This window comes from Oryctolagus cuniculus, chromosome 11 (genome assembly GCF_964237555.1).
Source record: "Oryctolagus cuniculus chromosome 11, mOryCun1.1, whole genome shotgun sequence".
Taxonomy (NCBI): Eukaryota; Metazoa; Chordata; class Mammalia; order Lagomorpha; family Leporidae; genus Oryctolagus; species Oryctolagus cuniculus.
The window spans coordinates 118,140,614-118,159,637 of NC_091442.1; the positions used below are offsets into that span (position 1 = coordinate 118,140,614).

At 48.6% G+C, this 19,024-nt stretch overlaps 1 protein-coding gene across 6 annotated transcripts in view; it reads right to left on the reverse strand.

Moving 5' to 3' along the window:
- TCF20 (transcription factor 20) overlaps positions 1-19,024 on the reverse strand; it is a 183,637-nt gene that overhangs the window by 67,845 nt on the left and 96,768 nt on the right. The gene's annotated exons all lie outside the window — the stretch shown is intronic.

Genomic DNA, 19,024 nt, shown 5'->3' on the forward strand with positions numbered 1-19,024 from the left:
CCCCACAAGACCAAAGTTTTAATCTCTGAGGGACATAACTGGGAAAGTGTTTCTCTAACCCCTCTCTCTCATTCTATGCTTAAAACCTTACTTCTCACTAAAGCATAACTTTTAGCTCATGCACAAGGTGGCTGACCATAACAGATCATCACTTATAATGAGCAGAAACTACTATCAGGTACGTAAATAACACATATGAATCAAAAGGTTTTTTAAAACTTTCTAAAGGGGCAGATGTTGTGGCATGGAGGGTAAAGCCGTGGCCTGAAGTGCTGACATCCCCTGTGAGTGCTGGTTCGAGTCCCGGCTGCTCCACAGCTCCCTGCTATGGCCTGGGAAAGCAGTAGAAGATGGCCCACGTGCTTGGGCCCTGCACCCGTGTGGGAGACCCAGAAGAAGCTCCTGGTGCCTGGCTTCAGACCCACACAGCTCCGGTCATTGCGGCCATTTGGGGATTAACCAGTGGATGAGAAGACTTCTTTCTCTCTGCCTCTCTAGTAAATAGATCTTTTTAAAAAAAATTTCTAGAGAATTTTGAGGGCATATGGCACAGAAATTAAGATGCTGCTTGGATGCCTACATTCCATATCAGAATGTCTGGGTTCCACTTCTACTTCCAATTTCCTGCTTGTGCGCACGCTGGGAGACAGCGGTAACAGCTTAGCGGTTGAGTCCCTGCCACCTACACGGGAGACCCAGATCCAGTGCCAGGCTCCTATCTTTAGTGTGGCCTGGTCTTGGCTGTTGTGGGCATCTGAGGAGTGGACCAGTGGATGGAAGATCTGCCTCTGTCTCTTTGCCTTTCAAATAAAGTAAGTAAAAATAATTAATATTTGGATTAAAACAAGAGATTTTGAAAACTAGAGTCCAAAGGCTCTGACCCGTGAAAGAAAGCACTTAAGTTTCATACAATGAGACACAAAATTACTCAAACATGTATCTAAACGTGGAGACACATAGACACAGTGAATCTGATAAGTTAAAAAATTCAAAAAGCTCTTTTAACACCAAGTGACCACATCTGAATTTATGAGATGTTGAATCCAAACAAATAACACACTGTGAAGCTTAAGTGCAGGCTAACAACCTTAGAAAGGAAGCACAGGATGGGACAAACAGATTTTAACGCGTCCTTGGCCTTCTTGGGCAAAGCAATGAGAAAAGCAGTCAACCGAAGCATTTTAGACTTGATTTTATTGGAGGTACCAACACCATAGGTCAAACCTGTCAAATGAAGCAAAAGGCAGAACTGAGTTGTATGGGTAAAGTTCACTTCAGATAAAAGCCAATGGACCTTTTTACAGTTTATGGGGTCTCCTCCATATGGCTAAGGATGCAGGCATGGGAGGAATATTGTCTAGATGATTAATTCCTGGGAAAAGAACATAGGAATTAGGAAGAGTGGAGGCAGTCAACATACTCTACAGCTTCCGCTGTTGCCCAAACTCACAACAAATCCAAAATACTGAGAAACAATGCATTAGATGTAGTCAAAGATACATGTAAGCAAAGCACCCTTGTAAAGACTAATGAACTTCCCACTTAAAACAAAAGAGAACTCAAAAATATAAAAGCCCCCATCTGTAAATACTTCCAAAGATTATTTCAAACATGTTGCAAGTATCAAAACTTAACCCTCACACTAAGGAGAAACTGTCACAGCGAGGCATCCAGGAAGAGCACCTAGAATAAGCAAACCTAGACAAGCGTTAAGCCCAGCAGTCAAGATGCCCACAACCAGGGCCGGTGCTGTGGCACAGTGGGTGGGGCTGCCGCCTGTGGTGCTGGCTTCCCATGTGGGCGCCGGTTCAAGTCGCAGCTGCTCCACTTCCGATCTGGCTCTCTGCTGTGGCCTGGGAGGGCAGTGGAGGATGGTCCTAGCACTTGGGCACCTGCGCCCGTGTGGGAAACCTGGAAGACACTCCTGGCCTGGCCTTCAGATCAGCGCAGCTCCAGCCACTACGGCCATCTGGGGAGTGAACCAGTAGGTGGAAGACATCTCTCTCTGCCTCTGCCTCTCCATAACTCTCTGCCTTTCAAGTTAAAAAGATAAATAAATATTAAAAAAAATTTAAAAGATACCCACGACCCTCATCAGCGTGTCTGGGTTCGAGCCCTGGCTCCAGTTCTGACTCCAGCTTCCTGACAGAGCAGACTGGGAGGTAGCAGAGAAGGTTCAAAATAGCTGCGTTTGGGCCAACCATGTGGGAAACCTGCATTGGTTTCCAGGCTCTTGGCTTAGGCCCCAGCTGTTGCAGGCACCTGGGCAGCAAGCCAGTGGATAAGGGATGTTCTCTCTCTGCCTTTCAAATAAGTAAAAATTAAAAAAAAAAACTGAACTAACAAATTAATTTGAGGCAAGATCTTATAGAAGTAAGAAGATAAATCATTTCAATAAGTATAGGACCTGTGACTGGCTTTATTTCTGAACCCTATTTTAGGTTCTCATTTCATTAAAAAATGAGGAGGTGGAAACTCAGACCTAACAGCATCGTTCCCAAGCGATTAAAGAACAATCGCCATAGAACCCTCTTCCCTCCCTCATCAACTGGGGCCTGCCTGGATGAAGCACTGGGCAGAGGAGCGGGGGCGTCTGGATGCAAGCTCTGGGCAGAGGAGCGGGGGCGTCTGGATGAAGCTCTGGGCAGAGGAGCGGGGGCGTCTGGATGCAAGCTCTGGGCAGAGGAGCAGGGGCCTGCCTGGATGCAAGCTCTGGGCAGAGGAGCAGGGGCGTCTGGATGAAGCTCTGGGCAGAGGAGCAGGGGCGTCGGGCATCAGGTGGGGCCAGCACAGCTCTGTCTCACCAGACAGGGACTGCAGCGAGCCTTGCTCTCTCACCTACAGTGAAACTGAAAGGACCTGAAGAAAGAGAGCAAGAAAATATAGAAAAAAAATCTGAAAATAGAATTTTATTTTAGTAAGCAAAATGAGCAAAAACGCAATTTTATTTTAGCAAGTTACAATTGCTTTCCCTGTTAAGTTTGTTTTCTATTGATTCTCCTGGGTGATGCATTGGAAAAAGTACTATATCTAGAAACAGGAAACCTAAGTTTAAATGCTTTCTAATTTTGCCACTTGTTCTGTGACTTGGGCAAGCTTTTTAATCTACAACTCATTTTCCTCATTTGAAAAAAATGGGCTTGTGGAGGGCGGTGAGCAAGTCTGCAGACGCCTCCCCCTGGAGGAGCTGTCATATCCCCCCACTCTGTTCCATTTCACATGGTAACAAAAAGAGGCCATTCATACGGAAGGAAGGAGGAAGGAAGGGAGAAAGGGAGAAAGGGAGGAAGGGAGGAAAGGAGGGAGAAAGGGAGAAAGGGAGGGAGGAAGGGAGGAAGGGAGGGAGAGGGAGAGGGAGAGAGGGAGGAAGGAAGAAAAGTCCTTGTCAAGGTCCCCATGGGTGCCTAAAGGTCAACCAATGAGAACTGGACCTGCCTCGACCTTTAACCCCCACGCCCTGATCTATAAAAGGAGCCCTCCCAATCTCTGACGCCCGACTTCCCTGGCCCCTGCTCCGTTGGGACGGGGAACTTCGCCCGGGAGCGGAATCCCAATAAAAGCTTGTGAATTAATTGATTGGTCTGCCTGGGAAGATTTGTTATGCGACCGACACCTTGCACTTGGGTCCCTGAACCCATGTGGGAAATCTAGAAGTTCCTGGCTCCTGGCTTCAGACAGGCCCAGCTCTGGCCATTGCAGCCATTTGGGGAGTGAACCAGCAAATGGAGGATTTCTCTCGGTCTCTCTCTCTCTCTCGCACTCTGATTTTCAAATAAATAAATCTTTTTTTAAAAAATAAGATGACTGGCTAAACACATTTAATACATAGATACAACAGAGTACTATTCAATCACAAAATATTTCTGATACATGTTATAAAATGGATGAACCCCAACAAACTTTGAAAACATCATGCTAAGTGAAATAAGCCATACACAAAAGGACAAACACTGCATGATCCTACAGTTTTTTTAATTATTTATTTGAAAGTCAGAGTTACACATAGAGAGAAGGGGGGGGGAGGAAGGGAGGGGAGGGAGGGAGGGAGGGAGAGGGAGAGGGAGAGGGAGAGAGAGAGAGAGAGAGATCTTCCATTCACTGGTTCACTCCCCAGTTGGCCACAACAGCTGGAGCTGCGCCAATACGAAGCCAGGAGCCAGAAGCATCTTCCGGGTCTCCCATTTTCCCAGGCCACAGCAGAGAGTTGGAATGGAAGTGGAGCAGCCGGGACTCGAACTAGTGCCCATATGGGATACTGGCACTGCAGGTGGCAGCTTTACCCGCTACGCCACAGAAATGGCCCCTGAATGAATCTACTTACATGAAATATCTAGAATAGGCAAATTCATAGGAACAGAGAGTAAACTAGAGATTACAAAGGGCCAGGGTCAGAGTAGAGGGAACAAGGAGTTATTGCTTAATGGGTACACAGTTTCTGTTTGGGGTGATGAAATGTTTTGTAAACAGTGGTGATGGTTGCATAATACTGAATGTAATCAGTGTCACTTAACTGTATACTAAAAAATGGCTAAAATGACAATTTTTGTTACTTTTTTTATCACAATAAACAAACAAAAAAACACAGGAGGGGTCAGTGCTGTGGCACAGCCATCTGCAACACCAGCACCCTATATGTGAAGTTATTCTGTGTGATACTGCAATGATATTGGACAGGCGACACAATGCGTTTGCAAAACCCGTAGGCCATTCAACAAAGAGTGAACTCAAATATGAACTCTGATGAACTTCAGTTAATAATAAAGCATCAGCAATTATAGCAAATGCAATGAATGTAAAATGTTAATAATAGGGGAAACTGTGATGGCGGTGGGGGGAGAGGGTATACAGAAACGCTCTAGATATATTCCCCATTTTTCTGTGTATCTCAAAGTGCTCTAAAAATGGCAGTGAGATACCCCTTCACAACCACCAGGTGGCCACATTAGAGTCCTGGCTGAAGTCCCCATTACTCCACTTCTGATCCAGCTTCCTGCTCATACACCTGGGAAGGCAGTGGTCGATGGCACGAGTATTTGGGTCTCTGCCACTTATTTAGGAGATCTGTAGGGGCTGGCTCTAGTGGGCCTTTGGGGAGAGAACCAGCAGATGGATGTTCTGTCTCTCTGCCTTTCAAGTAAATAAATCCTTTTTAAAAAAGTATTAAGGTATGTATTTTAATAAAAGGCTAATAAGCTGAAGCAGATCAACAAGAGAAAACAAGTTTCATAGTGGCTCGTGGAACTAAGTATTCATATACAGATGGAAAAGGAAAAAATGTATCTTTTTCCTATTCCCCAATGATTTAATTTAGAATGAACTACAACTATTCTTTATTTCCCACATCATGTATTAAAATGCTAATGAAGTGGCCAGCATAGTGGCACAGCAGATAAAGCTACCGCCTGTGGCGCCAGAGTCCACTTCCAATTCAGCTCCCTGCTAATGCACCTGGGGATGCAGTGGAAGACGCCCAAGGGCCTGGGCCCCTGCACCCATGTGGGAGACCTGGAAGAAGCTCCTGGCTCCTGGCTTTGGATCGGCCCAGCTCCAGCTGTTGCAGCCATTTGGGGAGTGAAGCAGCAGATGGAAAATCTTTTTCTCTGTCTCTCCCTCTCTCTGTAATTCTGCCTCTCAAATAAATAAAATCTTTTTAAAAAAATAAAAAATTAAAATACAGGGTCAGGCCATTTAGAGAATACATTAGGGCCATTTAAAGCATCTAAATGAAGAACCAGAAGATGGGGGTGTGCACTTGTTCTCTCTCAAAATTAAAATCTAAGACTATTGGTTCAAAAACAGAAAAGTAATTCTTGGTCTACTGATTAGAGATAATTCTTGGTCTAAACTTCTCTAAAGGGGCCAGCGTTGTGGCACAGCGAGTTAAGCTAGTTTGCTTATCATTCAGCTCCCTGCTAATGCATCTGGGAAGGCAGCAGAGGATTCAAGTACTTGGGCCCCCGCACCCGTGTGAGAGACCTGGATGGAGGCTGTGGCTCCCGGCTTCGGCCTGACCCAGCCCTGGGCAACTGCAGCCATTTGAGGAGTAATCCAGCAGGTGGGAGATCTTTCTCTGTCTCTCCCTCTCTGTCACTCTGCCTTTAAATAAATCTTTAAAAAACAAACAAACCAACAAAAAACACCTTCTCTAAAAAGGACTGCATACATTATCTAAACTGCTGTAATCAGAAGTCAATTCTAGGGGTAGGCCTTTGGAGCAGCAGTGGGACACAACTCACGAGGCCACTCACGCTGGAGTGCTGGGTTCAAATCCCAGCTCCACTTCTGATTCCAGCTTCCCTGAGAGGCAGCAGATGATGATCAGCTCAGGCACTTGGGCCCCTGCCACCCATGGGTGAGACCCAGATGGGTTCCATGCTCCTGGCTTCGTCTGACTTGGCCTAGCTCCAGCTGTTGCAGCATCTCAAGAGGAAACCAGCAAATGGAGGACCTTTCTGTGCCTCTACCTTTCAAATAAAAGTCCTTTTTTAAAAAGTCAGTTCTGTCTTTAGTAACATTTTCAAGGCTCATGTCTTAAATAAGTGCCGATAAAAGAAATCTGACTTATATAATAACATTTCTGCTGAAATTTTGAACCTTAATATTTTGATTTTGAAAATAAGTCAATTTTTGGCTGGCGCCACAGCTCACTTGGCTAATCCTCCGCCTAGCGGCGCTGGCACACCGGGTTCTAGTCCCGGTCGGGGCGCTGGATTCTGTCCTGGTTGCCCCTCTTCCAGGCCAGCTCTCTGCTGTGGCCAGGGAGTGCAGTGGAGGATGGCCCAAGTGCTTGGGCCCTGCACCCCATGGGAGACCAGGAGAAGCATTTGGCTCCTGCCTTCGGATCAGCGCAGTGCGCCGGCTGCAGCGGCCATTGGAGGGTGAACCAACGGCAAAGGAAGACCTTTCTCTCTGTCTCTCTCTGACTCCACTCTGCCTGTCAAAAAAAAAAAAAAAAAAAAAAAGTCAATTTTTTAAAACCAAAAAAGTAGACAGCACTGGAATACTGAAAGCTGAGCAAAAGACTTCAGCAAAAATAAGCAAGTAATAAGATCACATAACTTTGCCAGCGCCGCGGCTCACTAGGCTTATCCTCTGCCTGCGGCGCCAGCACCCCAGGTTCTAGTCCTGGTTGGAGCGCCAGGTTCTGTCCTGGTTGCTCCTCTTCCTGTCCAGCTCTCTGCTGTGGCCCGGGAGGGCAGTGGAGGATGGCCCAGGTCCTTGGGTCCTGTTCCCACATGGGAGACCAGGAGAAAGCACCTGGCTCCTGGCTTCGGATCAGCGAAGCACACCGGCTGCAACACGCTGGCTGCGGTGGCCACTTGGAGGGTGAACCAACACAAAAAGACCTTTCTCTCTGTTTCTCTCTCTCTCACTCTGCCTGTCAAAAAAAAAAAAAAAATAATAATAATAACATAACTTAAAAAGAAAAAAAAAGATTTATTTATCTGAGAGGTAGCGTTACACAGACCAAGAAAGAGAGACACAGAAGAAAGACCTTACATCTGATTGGCTGGTCCAGGCCAAATCAAGGAGCCAGGAGCTTCTTCCGGGTCTCCCACATGGGTGCAGGAGTCCAAGGACTTGGGCCATCCTCCACTGCCCTCCCAGGCATCTTAGCAGGGTGCTGGATTGGAAGTGGAGCAGCCCGGACCAGAACCTGCACCCAAATGGGATGTCTATGCCACAGGCTGTGGCTTTAATCGGCTGCATTACAGCACTGGCCCCTCATGGAACTTTATGTTCAGAAAGGAATCGCAACAGTGAACCAAAGAGAAAAAGTCAACTTAAGTGTCCACGGCATATTCCTTCAAGAGCTGACAAACTACCTTGCTCATTGATTCATTCAAGTAATATTTGCTGAGCACTAGAACTACACACCAGCTCATTCAAATTAAACACAGAATCACACTGGGGATGGGTTAAAGGCAGGAAGTCTAGAGCCAGAGTTCCCAATTTCAAATACTGGCAGCTCTGCTACTTATGAGTTGGATGGCCTTTCTTGTTTTCTCACCTGAGAAAAACGGATAATACCATCATCACCTGATTTTAAAACAACTGTTAGGGATGAGCACTGCAGCTCAGCTGGTGAAGCTGCAGCTTTGGGACACAACACCAGGGTGCTGGTTCCAGTCTAGGCTGCTCCACTCACAATCCAGCTCCCTGCTAAGGCTCCTGGGAGGAAGCAGCTGACAGGGCTTGAGTTCCTGCCACTCACGTGGGTGGACACGGATGGAGTTCCAGGCTCCTGGTTTGTCCTGGCCCAAACCTGGCTATTGCAGCCATTCGGGGAGTGAACCAGGGCACAGATCCCTCCAAATAAATAAATTTTTTTAAAAAGTTTATAAAAAGGAGTTAATATTCTCAAGTGTTTAAAACAATGGCACTTGGCCAGCACTGTGGCTCACTTGGCTAATCCTCCGCCTGTGGCGCCGGCACCCCGGGTTCTAGTCCCGGTTGGGGCGCCGGATTCTTTCCCAGTTGCTCCTCTTCCAGTCCAGCTCTCTGCTTTGGCCCGGGAAGGCAGTGAAGGATGGCCCAAGTGCTTGGGCCCTGTAACCCCATGGGAGACCAGCAGGAAGCACCTACCTGGCTCCTGGCTTCGGATTGGCGCAGCGCACCAGCCGAAGTAGCCACTTGGGGGGGTGAACCAACAGAAAAGGAAGACCTTTCTCTGTTTCTCTCTAACTCTGTCAAATAAATAAATAAATAAATAAATAAAAACCAATGGCACTTAGAATCTATTATGTAAAATTATTTTTACTTTGGGGCCCGCACTGTGGCACAGAGGGTTAAAGCCCTGGCCTGAAGCGCCGGCATCACATATGGGTGCTGGTTCTAGTCCTGGCTGCTCCTCTTCTGATCCAGCTCTCTGCTATGGCCTGGGAAAGCAGCAGAAGACGGCCCAAGTCCTTGGGCCGCTGCACCCACGTGGGAGGCCCAGAGGAAGCTCCTGGCTTCAGATTGGCACAGCTCCGGCAGTTGCAGCTATCTGGGGAGTTAGCCAGCGGATGGAAGACCTCTCTCTCTGCTCTCTGTCTCTACCTCTTTCTATAACTCTTGTCTTTCAAATAAATAAAATAAATCTTTAAAAAAAAGATAAAATTACTTTTATTACTTGTTATTTAAATTTGGAGTAAATGAAGTATCCTTGCTAATCTGTTTCGGAATCAAAGAGGCTGAAGCCACAAATTCCTAAATACCCCTCTCATTTAAACCGGTTGCTACATTTTACAGATGCTTCTTACTCGACAAGGACAACGGCCATGAAGAAATCAGAAGAAGAAAGGCAAACACGACCGATTCATCACTTGGTTCCAACCCTCCTATCTCCTTCCCGCCCTCACCCCAACTCCAATGCCACCCTCTGGGTGACAATAGTTCTCTCAATCACACGCAGCACCTCTCTTCATAAAATCCCATTCCACTTATGGGAATCAAGTTCCTTGGGTTCAAGGCTCCTCAAGCTGTTCCCATTCCACTGTCGCACTGCCTGACCCCACTTCCTCTGACTTCCCTTCCACGTCAGCTCCAGGTCAGTCCCCTCCCACCCCAGGAGCCCAGCTTGCCAGGCACCATGCTGCACGCTCTGACCTTGGTCTTCGTAGGACTGCCACTGGAATTCTCCCCTACCTAGCTCCCTTTCCTGTCCGTGTTCTAAAGCTTACTCAACTGTTCCCTCCTCGACAGCCTTCTCCAATACTCCTTCCACACGTTCTCAGGAGTAGCAACTTCTCGAGTTCTCCTAGCTTCCCAGCCATAATACAACTTTATGGTCCTTCATAGATTTCATAAATGTTAATTTTCAATGTCTGACTCCCACAGATACTGAACTCCAGAGAAAGGCTTACTCTTGGCTGAATTCAAACAGAGTATTTTTTCTTTTATTTTTTTCTAATGCATTTCATTCCCATAGGCTTCATTTGGCCAGTGTCCCCTTATCTTTAGGAGAAGTCAACTTTCAACACATGTGTTAGGCAATGTAACAAAGTTAAAGTTTGTTTTTGTTTTGAAACATTTAACAAATGATGCAGGCTACAATGTTCTTCAGAGAAATCCAAACTTCTTCAGTATGCCAGCACTCACATCCACTTTTTTTTTTTTTTTTTTTTTTGACAGAGAGAGAGAGAGAGAGGAGAGAGAGAAAGGTCTTCCTTCCATTGGTTCACCCCCCAAATGGCTGCTAAGGCCAGTGTTGCGCCAATCCAAAGCCAGGAGCCAGGAGCTTCTTCCTGGTCTTCGACACGGATGCAGGCGCCCAAGCACTTGGGCCATCCTCCACTGCCCTCCTGGGCCACAGCAGAGAGCTGGACTGGAAGAGGAGCAACCGGGACTAGTACCTGGTGCCCCAAGAGGAGCAACCGGGACTAGTACCCAGCGCCCCAATCAGGACTAGAACCCAGGGTGCCTGTGCCGCAGGTGGAGGATTAGCCAAGTGAGCCACGGCGTCGGCCTCAAATCCACTTTTTTTTTTTTTTTTTTTGACAGGCAGAGTGGACAGTGAGAGAGAGAGACAGAGAGAAAGGTCTTCCTTTGCCGTTGGTTCACCCTCCAATGGCCGCCGCACCGTGCTGATCCAATGGCAGGAGCCAGGTGCTTCTCCTGGTCTCCCATGGGGCGCAGGGCCCAAGCACCTGGGCCATCCTCCACTGCACTCCCTGGCCACAGCAGAGAGCTGGCCTGGAAGAGGGGCAACCGGGACAGAATCCGGTGCCCCGACCGGGACTAGAACCCGGTGTGCCGGCGCCGCAAGGCGGAGGATTAGCCTAGTGAGCCGTGGCGCCGGCCTCAAATCCACTTTTGCCAGCCAAGTCGTCTCCAACAGAAAAGATGAGCATCCTGCTCCCAGGATGCTGCAACTCATATGGACTAGAGGAAAAAAAAACAAAAAAATAAAAAACTAGGGGCTGGCACTGTGGCATAATAGCAGGCTAAGCCTCTGCCTACTAGCACTGGTTCAAGTCCCAGCTGCTCCACTTCTGATCCAACTCCCTGCTGATGGCCTGGGAACGCAGTAGAAGATGGCCCCTGCACCCGCCATGGGAGAACCAGAAGAGGCTCGAGGCTCCTGGCTTGGGATCAACCCAGCTCCAGCTGTTGCGGCCACTCGGGGAGTGAGCCAGTGGGTGGAGGACCTATCTGTGGGTCTCTCCCTCTGTAACTATGTCTCTCAAGTAAATAACCAAATCTAAAACAAAACAAAACCAAAAAAACACCAATCAGTGTAATGCAGTTCTGTCTCACTAAAATGCACGTCCCCTGGAGGGGCACTCACATGTGCATGGTGAGCTTCAGAAGCCACAGGAGCGCTTGAGGCTGTGCCCCACACCCGCTGCCACCAAGCAGAACTACCGGACACAGATGAGTCTGTTCTACTGTCCTAAGACTCGCCAGAGAAACTCCAGCATCCCTCGCAGGGCAAGTGTTCCAGTTTTTCACCTGAACAAAGAATACTGTATCGGGCTTGTCTCTGGTGGTGGTTTTCCAGAGTTGAGGAACAGGGCCACATCTCTTTAACGCCCTCCATCAACACGCTGCAACAGGACTTTAACACCTACTGTGTGAAGGTGGCCATCTTCTTACACAAGCCTTGTGGTGGAAAGGACACATTCTACACTGACTGTAATACACTACATATATATATATATATACACACACACACACATACATACACACAACCTCTCTGTAATACAGACAGAGGCAGAGGAGCACACAGTCCACAGCGAACGCTCAGAGGCAAAACCAAACCTTGACTCTCAATGCAGTGACAGGTAACAGAACAGACCCTGAGGATATAAAACAAAGCAGAAAATGGTTTTCACCACAAAGACCTTAGAGCCAAAAGTGTTGTTTGAGAACATTTTATGAGTTTTTCAGCAAAAAGTTTTAGATGCCCAAAACCTAGGGGGGTGTTGGGGAGCTGACAAGAGCTGAGCCTGGAGGTGGAAAGAGGATGACCCCCACTTCTGCTCCTGGCCTCACTTTTCCTGCCAGGCCCTGAGAGCCCTCTGCAGACCGTGAGAGCACCCCTGACCTTATCCTGTTGTGACACGAGGCTTACACACTGCCACTTACCCACACAGTGAGTGCGACATAATTACTAACTGAAACACGAAGGCTCTGGAGTCACTTACCAATCACCGGTCTAATGAATGGGAGCAGCAGTGGCAATGGGGAAGGAGTGGAACTGCCAGGGACAGGCAGGAGAGGCTGAGTCCAAATCACCGGGCCTCGCCAGCTCCCCTGAAATCTCAGGAGGCAGAAAGCTCACTGTGACCGCTCCCTGCCTCCACCTTGAAATCCATGCTTCCTTAGTCAGTGCTGCATGCCACAGCAACTTCTTCAGACTCCCATCTCCTGACCCTGCCTGTCTGTCGCCATGTGCGTCCTGTTTCCTGCACCTCTGCTCTTACTGCAGTCGCCTGGGCTCACATGTGTTATCCAGGAACACGTCCTGTCCTGCACCTTCACACTGGCCTCTGGGCTGGCTCCTGCCCATCAGGGTTCACACGCGCTCAAGCTCCTCACCTGTTTGTGTGAAACAAGGTCTTCTCTTGACCCTGATTCTCCTCTTGCCCAAACTGAGAACAGCCTGACTCCACGCTTAGCCAGCACTTGCCTCACTTTCTCATCAACAGGTGCCAACTGGGTGTCAGCATCCAAGCCTGCCAGAGGGGCCCTCCTGCCCACCCAAGGTCCTTCTCTCAGCGGTCCTGGCTACCACCACCAGGATGTGAAACATTCATCCTCACATCACCCTCTGTGGATTTTCCTGCTTCCTTTAAATGCCACCTTGCTCTCTCAAATGCTCACATTCCTCAGTTTGATCCTGGGCTACCAGAGCACTTGTCATCATAAACAACAAAAATATAACTCCCTACGGAGTTCTAAACAAAGCCTTTCTAAGTACAAGTTACTGGCGAGAGATGCCCATTACTCAGGCAGGAAACAAGGACTGAACCACTTCCCTACACACCCACATTCCTTACAGACTCCTGAGGGCAGTGTCGCCAGGATTACTATACCTATGCTAACCTCTGATTTTTTTTTTTTTAAAGATTTATTTTAATTTGAAAGGCAGAGTTAACAGAGAGAGGGAGAGACAGATCTTCCATCTGCTGATTCACTCCCAAAATGGCAACAGCCAGGGCTGGGCCAGGACAAAGTCAGGAGCTTCTTCCAGGTCTCCCACGTGGGTGCAGGGGCCCAAGGAGTTGGGCCATCCTCTGCTGCTTCCCCAAGTGCATTAGCAGAAAGCTGGCAGTGAAGCAGAGGGGACTTGAACCAGGGCCAGCACTGCAGGTGGCAACATTACCAACTACACCACAACGGCAGCCCCTAATTTTTTTTTTAAAGTTTATTACAGAGAGGGCCGGCGCCGCGGCTCACTAGGCTAATCCTCCGCCTAGCGGCGCCGGCACACCGGGTTCTAGTCCCGGTCAGGGCACCGGATTCTGTCCCGGTTGCCCCTCTTCCAGTCCAGCTCTCTGCTGTGGCCAGGGAGTGCAGTGGAGGATGGCCCAGGTGCTTGGGCCCTGCACCCCATGGGAGACCAGGAAAAGCACCTGGCTCCTGCCATCGGATCAGCACGGTGTGCCGGCCGCGGCGGCCATTGGAGGGTGAACCAACGACAAAGGAAGACCTTTCTCTCTGTCTCTCTCTCTCACTGTCCACTCTGCCTGTCAAAAAAAAAAAAAAAAAAAAAAGTTTATTACAGAGAGGGAGAGACAGAGATCTCCCATCCGCTGGTTCACTCCCCAGGTGGGCACAATGGCCAGGGCTATGCCAGGCCGAAGCCAGGGGCTCAGAGCTTCTTTTGGGTCTCCTCTGTGGGTGGCAAGAGCTCCAGCACTTGGGCCATCTTCTTTTGCTTCCCAGGTGCATTAGCAAGGAGCTGGACTGGAAGTGGAGCGGCCCATCTCGAACTGGTGTCCACACAGAATGCCTACGTCACAGGCAGCAGCTTAACCTGCTCGCCTCAATGCCTGCCCTGGCCCTAACCTCTGAATCTTAATCCACACCCAGTCCATTCTCTTAAATGTCATATCTGTGCTCAAACATGTGATGCCTTACAAACATCTCAAATTGAAGCTCAAAACTAAATTCCTCACTTTATACTCCACCCAATCTTCTCTCTGTCCACTGCTTTTCTGTTTCAGTAAACAGCGGTCCTATCCCCTAGTTTCCCAAGCCAGAAATCATGGCTCTCCTGGGTTCCTCCTCCCTCTCATGCCATCATCACCATTTCCCATAACTTCTCAGTCAACACATCTGAGGCTCCAGTGTGTCAGTCACTCTGCAGACATTAAGTGAATAAGAAAGCTTAACCTCTGGTGCCAGGGCTGTGGTGTAGCGGGTAAAAGCCTGCAGTGCCGGCATCCAATACGGGCGCCGGTTCAAGTCCTGGCTCCTCCACTTCTGATCCAGCTCTCTGCTATAAGCCTAGGAAAACAGTGGAAGGTGGACCAAGTCCTTGGGCCCCTGCACCCACGTGGGAGACCCACAAGAAACTCCTGGTTTCAGATTGGCGCAGCTCTGCCGTTGCAGCCAGTTGGGGAGTGAACCGGCAGATGGAAGACTTTTCTTTCTCTCTCTTTCTCTCTGCCTCTCCTTCTCTCTCTGTGTAACTCTGACTTTCAATTAAGTAAATAAATCTTTAAAAAAAAAAAAAAAAAAGCTTACCCCTAGAGGAAGGAGACAAGCAAGCAAGATAAATCCACACTGTGATAAAGGCCACAGACAAATCAAGGCAGGGTGACAGGATGGGGACACTGAACAGTGGGTCAGAGAACAGCTCTCAGGGAAGGTTACATTTAACAGAACCTGAATAACAAGCAGAAACAAGCCTGCTCCAGCACAGGGAGGAGTCAAGTGTAAAGGTCCTACTGTGAGGAAGCAGCTTGTGCAGGGAGAGAGAAGGGCCAGGGCTGTGGTGCAGCTGTGGTTAGGCTACGCCCACATGCCATATGGAGTGGAGGTTGGAGTCCAGGCTACTCCAGTTCCAATGCAGCATTCCAATCCAGCAGATGATGACCCAAGACCTGGATGGGGTTACCAGCTCCTGACTTGCCTGGCCCAGCCCTGGCTGCCTGCAGACATTTGGAGAGTGAACCAGCAGGTGGAAAATAACTCTCTCCTCTCTGTTACTCTCCCTTTCAAATATATAAATCTTTTATTAAAAAAAAAAAAAAAAAAAAAAAAAAAAAAAAAAAAAAAGAGGGACAAGGAGAGATCGAGATCTTCCACCTGCCGATTCACTCATCAAATGGCTACAATAGCCAAGGCTGAGCCAAGCTGTAGCAAGGCGCCTAGAACTCCATTAAGTCTCCCACATGGGTGTAGGCGCCCAAGTACTTGGGCCATCTCTCACTGCCTTCCCAGGTGCCTACGCAGGGAGCCGGGCTGGAAGTGGAGTAGCTGGGATGTAACCTGGCTCCTACGTGGGATGCCAGTTCTGCAGGTGGCGGCTTAACCCGCTGTGCCACAATGCAGACTCCATTAACAATCTTTCAAAAAGGAAAAAGGAGAAGGTCATCAGAGCTGGAACTTGGGAAGCAGGAGACCAGATCAGAGGGGCTCAGAGCAGGGAGGCAAGATCAGAAAGGAAGCGCACTGAAGCATTTCAGGAGGGCAACAGAATGCACTCTCAGTTTCTTAAAGATCACTCTAGCTGACACATGGAAAAACAGTTTGGAAAGGGGGAAAATAGGGGGTAGGAAAACCATTCCGAATGCTAATAACACAGTAGTCTAGATCAGCAGATGGAATTCAAGATACATTTTAGATATAAAGTAAACAAAACCTGCTATGGGTTTAGACATGGAGAGGAAGAAGGAAGACAATCTAGAACAATTCTTAGGTTGTCGTCAGGTAACTGATGCCTAATGACACTTTGACCCAGAAAGGGCCTCAAGTGCTCTCCTAACACTGTATCACCTAGTGACCCCACAGTCATTTTAGTCTAAGTACTCTCTCTGATGCTTGCACGATCACTAAGTGACCTAACAATGCAATTCTCAGAATATATCCCTGCCCTTAAGCACCACAGGACTAGCACAATTAGCTTCAATACGAGTTAACCAGTTTTAAAGAATGCCTGTAGGTCCGGCACTGTGGGGCAGTAGGTTAAGTCGCCTGTGATGCCAGCATCCTATTTCAGAGTGCCAGTTACTCCTCTTCCAATCCAGCTCCCTGCTAATGCACCTGGGAGAGCAGACAAAGATGGCCCCCACCACTCTCATGGGAGACCCAGTGAAGTACCGAGTTCCTGGCTTCTACCTGGTCCAGCCCCAGGGGAATGAATTGGTCATGGATGAAAGATCTCTTTCTGTCTCTCTTTTTCTGTCACTATACCTTTCAAATAAAACATATCTTTTAAGAAAAAAAAAAAAAAAAAAGGAGGGGGGCCAGTGCTGTGGTGTAGCAAGTAAAGCTGCCACTTGCAGTACCGGCATCCCATATGGGTGCCGGTTCGAATCCCAGCTGCTCCACTTCTGATCCAGCTCTCTGTTATGGCCTGGAAAAGCAGTAGAAGATGGCCCAAGTGCTTGGGCCCCTGCACCCACGTGGGAGACCCAGAAGAAGCTCCTGATTCCTGGTTTTGGATCAGCACAGCTCCAGCCATGCAGTCATTTGGGGAGTGAAGCAGCAGAAGATTGGAAGATTCTCTCTGCCTTTCAAATAATAAATAAATAAAATCTTTAAAAATATATTTAAAAAATGCCCGTGCAGACCTTGAACAATTCCATCACTCTGGAAAGTTCTCTCAGTCCATTCTCTTCCACCCAACCAGCAACATTAATCTTATTCCTAATACCAAAGGCTAGTTTTGCCTATTCTGGAAAGCGTTATAAATGGTCTCATCCACTGCGTGCCGTCTGCGTCTGGCTTTTCACTCGGCACACGTTGGTGAGACTGATCCTTGCTGGGGTGTCAATGTCTGCTCCTTTATGCTGCTGAGCGGCCTTCGTGGTGAACAGTTTGTTTGCCCATCCCTCCCCTCCCGCCACAGTGACACTGCTATGCACATTCTTACTCAGCCTCACTGTGAGCATGTTAACTTCCCTTGGATAAACACCTAGAAATGAAAAACTGCTGTGCACAGGGAAGGTATATGTTCATCTTTGCATCATTTTATACTCCTCTCAGCAAGACATCTGAGTTCCAGTCACCTGACTCCTACCTATGCCACAACCAAGTTTACCTTCTGCCAGCTCTTCAAACATTTCTTTCTACATCGTTTTTTTTTTTTTTGTTGTTTGTTTGTTTGTTTGTTTGTTTTTTTTTTTTTTTTTTTTTGGGCAGGCAGAGTGGACAGTGAGAGAGAGAGACAGAGAGAAAGGTCTTCCTTTGCTGTTGGTTCACCCTCCAATGGCCGCCGCGGCCGGCGTACCGCGCTGATCCGATGGCAGGAGCCAGGTGCTTCTCCTGGTCTCCCATGGGGTGCAGGGCCCAAGCACTTGGGCCATCCTCCACTGTACTCCCTGGCCACAGCAGAGAGCTGGCCTGGAAGAGGAGCAATGGGACAGTATCCGGCGCCCCGACCGGGACTAGAACCCGGTGTGCCGGCGCCGCAAGGCGAAGGATTAGCCGCGTGAGCCGCGGCGCCGGCCTCTTTCTACGTCTTACTGTTGGGACTCTGCAGATGCTTTTATTCACTTAACCAACATTCTGAAGCAAGAGGAAGGCCAGGTCAGCCAGTGTTCTGGAAAGAGAAGAAGCACCCAGAGAAGTTCTGGGGTGGGAAAGAGCGAGGCACCTGCAGCCAAGTGAAGCCAAAGTACACATGGCAGGAGGACAGGAGAAAAGCGGCAGGAGAGGCGGCCAGGGCACCAGGCCGGCCACAGAGAGCAGTCTGGAATCTCTTCTAAGTGCTATGGGAAACCATTAAGACATTTTAAGCACGAGACAGGTGCTCTTGGCTGCTCTGGGCAGACTGGAACAGAGGCAGACAGGTGTATAAGGGGGGAGGCAGCGTTCCAGGAAGGAGATGACGACGGCACAGAAGGTAGTGGCAGTAGGGATGAAAGAGTGTCTTCATGAAAGTCGTATTACAGACACCGTGCTGACAGTAAGCTGATGACAGATCAGATGTAGAGGGTGGTGAGAGAAAAGGAATCCAATCTGAGAAACCAGGCAGATGGCAGTCACTTGTAGAGAAGAGAACCAGTGAAGAGAAGTCTGTGCAGAGTAAAATGTTCCGTTTGGTGATGGGGTCATGACGCAGCAGCTCAGCTGCTGCTAGGGACTCCACGTCCCACACTGGGGCGCCCAGGATCAAGCCACCTTCACTTCTTCCAGTCCAGCTTCCAGCTAAGGTACCTGAAAGGAAGCAGTGGATGAGGGTCTGAAGGTTTGGGTTCTCGCCACCCTTGTGGGAGATCCAGATGGAGTTCCAAGTTCCTGGCTTTGGCCTAACACAGCACTGGCTGTTGCAGTCATCTGAGGATTGAACCAGCAGGTAGAAGATCCCTGCTTCCCTCTCTGTTACCCTTTCAAATAAATAAATAAATCCTAAAAGAAAAATAGGCTGGAGACCTGCGTAATGGGTGAAGCTGCCGCCTACGCTGCCGGCATCCCATACAGGCACCAGTTCAAATCCCGGCTGCTCCACTTCCAATACAGCTCCCTGCTAAGAGCCTGGGAAAGCAGTGGAAGACGGCCCAAATACTAGGGACCCTGCACCGACATGGGAGACCCAGATGAAGCTTCTGGTTCCTGCCTTCAGCGTGGCCCAGCCCTGGCTGTTGTGGCCATCTGGGGAGTGAACCAGCAGGTTAAGATCTTTCTAACTCCAACTTTCAAATAAATCAATCTTCAAAAAAAGAAAAAAGTTGAAGACCAAGTAAGTACCTACAGATGTGAATCTTGGCAGGGGTGGGGTGGGGTGGGGGGGTGGTAAGTAAAAGAGGTAATAGACTAAAAAAGGGACACTTGGTATAGTTAAGGAACATTATCTTTAAAATAAATATTCTGGGGGCCAGCACTATGGCACAGTGGGCTAAGCTGCTGTCTGCAGTGCCAGAAT